Genomic DNA, 6,906 nt, shown 5'->3' with positions numbered 1-6,906 from the left:
GCTTCCTAAAATATTTAGTTTCATATAAAAGAACTTTATGATGAATAAACACTTTAAAGAAAATAGTGGCCTAGAAACTTTGGGTTTTTTTTTTTTTGGGGGGGGGGGGGGGTATATTCAACTTGAACTACCACACACTTCACAACTTTAGAACTCTGCTTGGATACGGACTCACTGGGACTTTTAGAATGAGTGTTGGATGTTCATTGGCAAATAGTGAATGTCCATGGATCCGGACTCACTGCGGGGCTTTTAGAATGCGTGTTGGTGTCCATTGGCAAATATTCCATTGATCCGGACTCACTACGGGAGCTTCAAGAATGAGTGTTGGGTATCCATTGGCAAATATTCCAAAAATACCAATGCACTATCTTAAGAAAAATAAGACTTTTACTGAGAAAAAAAAATGTTGCCAAAGGAGATTTTATTTTCCAGTTATTTCATGTTTTGGTCAATCACAGCACCTTTATATCAGTATACTATAAAATATTTGATTGTAGAAAAACACAGTGACTTGGTGTTCTGTCTTTGTGTACAGTAGTATCAATCAAACCTCCTTATTTCTGTGTTTGTCATTGGTTACCTTTTTGGGGGGAGATGACGTGTTCTATAAATAATAATTCGTCTGTCTATATATTTCATGAATGTTATAATTATTCTGAAGAGTTCAGTTTGTTTGCAATAATTTTCTAGACAGAATAACTGTTCAGTATCAACTAATTTTTAATTGTTTTTAACTAACGAATACCCTTTTGGATACCTCACTAGTCTGGACCAAGTGGATATCCAGATACCACGTGGTAGACTGAACCCCAAACATGGACATTAATGACATCAGTGTCCAATGTCGGGGTTCGTGAGAAATCGATCGAAAATCTAATGTAAATATTGGCTTTTGATTGAGAGGTCTGCGTTCCATTTAATGAATGGGCGATGAAAATTTATTGATTCAATTTATATATTTTGTTATATAGGTAGTTAATTTGATGAATGGTAATCATCTTCCCCCAAACGAAGCCCAAAATTAACATAATCCATGGATGCGCATGAGCCCTGCGCAGGTGCCCGCCGACAAAGAAGACCCTGGACCAATCGATATCGAGTCAGAACACAGGCGAGAAGAGAAAATGGCCACAACTCATTGAACCCGCAGTTGCAAATTACACTTTAAATTACTAACTTGAACAAAATTGCACTTCTTAAAGCATAATATTTGTAAGTATTCACACATATTTCTGTCGACTTATGTTGTAAATGCATGCAAACGGCTGGACCGTTGAACCTGTGTTAATATTGTCAAAAATGCTTTGTGTTTATCCGCCATATTTCCGGAGGAAATGTGGGGCAAAATTATGTGAAAGTTAAAATTATGTGTCCATATTATAAGATGACAATAACAACTATGATAAATGTTTGCTATCCGAATAACATAGTTATTTTATTGTAATTCATTGTTGGTAGACCAAAAGTTAATGAAAAGGGGGAGTGAAAAACTTCACTGATTTGTTTTGCCTTTTTAGAACTGGCATTTGTCTCTTTGCTTTATAAGACTCTTTCACATTTTGACAGATGTTGAATGCACTGTCCAATTTTCCAAGTTATCTATGTTGTGTTTCTATGATCCAGTGATCTGGAAGGTTTTCTCACTATGGCAGGGCCCCTCAAAAATAAATTTTATTTGAATTGAGCTCTGTTAAAAAAAAAAAAAAAGTATCATGCAGTATATTTTGGCAAAAATACCTTTAATATGTTTATGATTTTAAATAATAGCATGATATTGTTCCTGTGATTTTGTAATTTCAATTTCAATGAATATACAATAACTTCTTCCAAACCGGACAATAATTAAGTTAACCTTTATTTACAATGTTTAAACTGGTACTGTTGCCTTGTTCATGTTTATTTTGTACATTAAATTTGGGTCTTTGTCGATACCATACTTACTCCAGGCGCTCCGTATTAGAGGACATTTCAGGCATTTCCTTTGCACTTCTTGTATTATTTTTTATAACTTCATCACGGTGACAAGAATAACAGTAGAGAGTACTATTAATTCATAGAATAAAACAACAATTCGCTGAAGTCATGTTTACAAAATGTCAAATCGAGCGAAAGACCAAAAAATGACAAGGACAGTTAAAGGGAAACTTCGCAAAAAAATCAAAAATTGATATTATGTCCATTCTGTGTAAAAAAACTCAACTTCGTAGATATTAAAGTTTTATTTTGCTAGATAAGAGATCACCATCGATTTTAAATTTCGAGTATCAATCCTCTGCGTGCCGCCATTTTGACACCTTGTCCGTTTAAAAACCACTACATGTCTATAAACCACAAAGGACCAAAACTACAGTAACCGATGTAGTCGTAATTGCTTGTCGATATCTTGTCAATCGTACTGTTGTTTTATCCAAATAACTAACTTGATACGGAAAATGTTCTTATATTTTTTTAAATAACCATGGTCTGTTATTTTTAAACTGTTAATATTGGAATTAGTTAAAAAGTCAAAGTTCAAATCATAAATAAGTGTTCCGTGAAAATTGTTTTCGAAAATCTAATTTGTTCATAATTCTTTAAAGTAATAAACTTTATTAAAATAAATTCGGATCTTCACCTGTTCACCACCACCAGCATGGCTAAAGGTATTACTCCCAAAGGTATTGTGAGGGGTGTGAGGTGACACGTCCAGGTATTCAAGCGATTTCCTGTTAGGCTTGCAAGTTCGTGCATCGTTTCACTTGTGAAGGTATTGATCAGTGTACACGGCCGATAACTAAAAACTTTCCATTTTGAACTATCAGGTGTATAATATACATCTCTGTCTTGCGTGTCCGAAAGTGATATAATATACTAGTCATTACTAAACTCATACGCTTGTTTATAAATAACATTTCTGGTGTAAAGAATATTATTTATAAAAATATAAATAATACCCCCCCAAAAAAAATTGTTGAAATAAAAATCTTTTTACATATTTTTTCCAAGGGTAAATTTGGGAAAATGTAATATAAGTGAAGGACATATTGGAACATACCAGAAATATTGATTTAAAAAAATGTACGCACTTGTCGACGATTCGTTCATACGCCTGGATAGAAAATTACGAAACTATAGCGCAATTTAAAATATATAAATGTATACATTGAACATAAGAAAGAAACATACATTTTGTGTAAATTGAGGTAAAAGTTTTGTAAATAGACTAGTCCACGTATGCTGACAGTTATGTAATCATCGAATGTCAATAAACTATTGTATACCTAAAGAAGAAGAGAACCAATTTGATTTAAATACAGGTCGATATATAACTTGCTTTGGTTCATCGAAGTTATGGACATAGTAAAATCACAGATTTATATATCAATTAGATTGTTCTCGAATAAAGGAAGAAATTCGTCATCATCACAATTGTTCCGACATGCATGTAATTTATATGCAACTGGACGTACACTAAAAATCCCAAAGGGATGTGAATATTTTCCAGTAAAACTATTGAGTATTAAAGTTTCAAATCAATTTCGGGATTTATTTTTCTTTCTTGATATTCAATGACAACAATTTAAAGAATAAACTGCTTGTCCACTTTAGGAGTTTTCTTGCCAGTTTAAACAGACTTATAATTACATTCAAAAATATGGAAAGATGACATAAATTTGTTCTGTCTTTTTTTTTTAAACATCGTTGGCTCAAGTGTGAGACGAAGACTATTTTAATAAGGACATTCCCGATTATGATAAATTTGGTTGATGTTTTTCACACTTGAAAATAATATCTGTTCGTAATTTTTCGATACCATTCCAAGACGATCCTTAAATTTCCTGTCAATTTTTTAAACATTTTTTTTCTTCAAATAGCTGAAGGATTCATGCGTTGTGAGATTTAAAATATTTTGATGAGAACATTAATTCCTAAATAGATAAATAAAGATCGCTTTGGATGGACTAAATTATATAATTGCAATTGTTAACGATCTGTTTGAAATATTAAAGGTTGCCGATTCTAATTTAAAATAGAACAATTTTTAGTTCATACACTTGTGTTTAGAAGGCTATTTATATATATATATATTTATTCAATCAAAATAATTCAGTATTTTATCGTTACAAAAGTAATCAGAAGTCAAAATTCATTTAAAAGAGAGCTTTAATATGATAAATATATAAAAATATACAACAGCTATCCAGTTATTGTGCGACCTTAGTACTCCCGTAAATTAATTTTATTTCTTTTTCTTACATTTCTGTGTCTAAAACTATAAACTGACTCCCGTATATCAAACTCTGTCATTCATACCTGTGTAATACGAAATGTTGTTCACACCTAAGATGATGAACCCGTGACGCCTAGATTTCACTGCATGAAGATCAAAGATTAGAATTACATAATGCTAATCTTTTAATTACCTTGAGTTTAACTACGCATTCAACATTCACTCAGTGTCACAAAACAATACATATTTTATTTCCACAAGCAATGGAATGAAGCAAAAAGGTCAGAATACAAACATGTATTTTTTTAATACACTATCGATCATGTCAGTTTTCTATGTTTGTTTAAAGTATTTGCAGAAAAAAAATCACAAAAATGTTCTATTGTATTATTTACTTTATTACTAAAATTTGTATAAAAAAAATCCACACATAAACCCTACAATCTACTTTTAAAAGTTGCGTGGCTATCACTTATTTTTCGTTGGTTAATAGCTACACCAAAAGTCGTCGATGCGCTTTAAATAGCGTTATTATATGGTTAACGAACAAGACTTAAATGAGATTAATTTCACTCCCGGCATGCTTAAAGACTTAAACTACGTCACATAAGTCAGGAAGTTTGAAGAAATAAAATTAATAATTTCCAATTTTCTTCTTTATTACTTTTCATATCAAAATAAAACTTGGTGAATATGTTTTTTATGGTATTATGAACATAATAAGATAAAAAGTGAAAAATCGCGAATTATCCCTTTAAGCATCTTTTATAGAGAAAAACTATATTCATAAAAAATCTTTGGGGTTTTTCAATCTATTTAATTGCAAGCTAAACTAAATGAGATTATTATTAGTGAAATCTCGTCTGTACTAGCCAAATTTCACAAATTTAAAGTGGTTTATAAAAAATTATATAATGAATCATGGTAAATTACGTTTGTTGGGGTTATTAGTTAGACCGCATGGTTCTATTATTACCGTAGGAAAACACCCGAGACGCTGAACCGCATGGTTCTATTATCATAGGAAAACACCCAAGACGTCCCAAAAATATATAGGTGCTCCTATTGGAGGAACATTACACAGTTGTGTACACACACATAGCAGCACGGAACAGGATCAGAAATCCATTTGACGATATCTAAACGTTTCGAAAGTGAGTCAAACAAAGTGAAAAATGTGGGTGCTTACATTTGTCACTGTATGCGCCATTTCTTATAAATAGGCGTAGGGCGACCGTCCTTCCCGATCACTGTGATCTCTAGCCCGCCCAAGGCGAGAGATTCCAAACACCCAAGGCCAGTGACATTTTACTGCAAATTCCAATACCAAAATAAAATTCCATTTAAGGTGGCTCTGGCCTATTCAAAGTTTCTATCAGAAGTGCCGTATATTTTTGTTATTTTATTCTTTACAGAATCAAATTGGTTGAAAAAAATAGTGGGTCACGGAACATTTAAGCTCAAATTTTACTTTTAAATAGGTGTGTAAAAGGGACCATTTTTCAATGAAAGGATAGGGGAAAAAAGGGGTTGACATATTTTTATCGGAATATCAAAAGAACGTTCTATGACACCAAAATTGTAATTTAGAAAGCTGACATATAGCTTCAAAGAATGCGCAAATAAAAAACATAGGTCACAGATAAGGAAAAAAAAATATTTTGCCTTAAAACCCAAATTTTGGCGGGAAAATGGTGAAAATGGGTGAAATGTCATTTTGAGCCTTTCACAGATACACATAATATTCTTTTAGTGACATACAATGTAACTACAATGATTTAACATTTCTAATCAATAAAAATATTAAATTAAAAAAATAATATCAAATTTACAACACATACTTTTCATGTGCATTGTCATTCATGCATGAAATTATGTGCAGTCGAATACTCCCGATCCCCTTTAAAGACTAATTTTCTTTATTTTTGATCCCATTCAAATTCTGTTTTGTTTCCATTTTAAGCTCACCTGGCCCAAAGGGCCAAGTGAGCTTTTCTCATCACTTGGCGTCTGTCGTCGTTAACTTTTACAAAAATCTTCCCCTCTAAAACTACTGGGCCAAATTTATCCAAACTTGGCCACAATCATTATTGGGGTATCTGGTTTAAAAAATGTGTTCGGTGACCCGGCCAACCAACCAAGACGACTGCCATGGCTAAAAATAGAACATAGGGGTAAAATGAAGATTTTGGCTTATAACTCTGAAACCAGAGCATTTAGAGCAAATCTGACATGGGGTTAAATTGTTATTCAAGTCAAGATCTATCTGCCCTGAAATTTTCAGACGAATTGGACAACCGGTTGTTGGGTTGCTGCCCCTGAATTGGCAATTTTAAGGAAATTTTGCAGTTTTTTGTTATTATCTTGAATATTATTATAGAGAGAGATAAACTGTAAACAGCAATAATGTTCAGCAAAGTAAGATCTACAAATAAGTCAACATGACCAAAATTGTCAGTTGACCCCTTAAGGAGTTATTGCCCTTTTTAAAGTCAATTTTTTACAATTTTTCTTAAATTTTTGTCATTGTTACTAAAATCTTTTCTCTGAAACTAGTAAGACAAATTTAACCAAACTTGTCCACAATCATCATTAGGGTATCTAGTTTAAAAAATGTGTCGGTTGGCCCTGCCAGCCTTATCCTCTTTTGTGTATTGACCAAAAACTGAAGAAGTTAGAGAGAAACTAAACTG

The 6,906-nt window shown here is 32.4% G+C and overlaps 1 protein-coding gene across 30 annotated transcripts in view; it reads left to right on the top strand.

The window, feature by feature from the left end:
• Positions 1–1,035: 1,035 nt before the first annotated feature.
• The window catches only part of LOC143082833 (uncharacterized), an 85,809-nt gene continuing 79,938 nt past the window's right edge, over positions 1,036–6,906 (top strand). For 23 of the 30 annotated variants that reach the window (XR_012980481.1, XM_076258743.1, XM_076258740.1 and 20 more), the window contains exon 1: positions 1,057–1,215. The gene's annotated coding sequence lies outside the window, so the exon portion shown is untranslated. Of the gene's footprint in view, positions 1,216–6,906 lie in introns of all 30 variants that reach the window. The other 7 variants (XM_076258721.1, XM_076258720.1, XM_076258723.1 and 4 more) reach the window with 5 other exon arrangements.

Source organism: Mytilus galloprovincialis, chromosome 7 (assembly GCF_965363235.1).
Source record: "Mytilus galloprovincialis chromosome 7, xbMytGall1.hap1.1, whole genome shotgun sequence".
Classification (NCBI taxonomy): Eukaryota; Metazoa; Mollusca; class Bivalvia; order Mytilida; family Mytilidae; genus Mytilus; species Mytilus galloprovincialis.
This window is presented reverse-complemented; position numbering and strand designations above follow the sequence as displayed.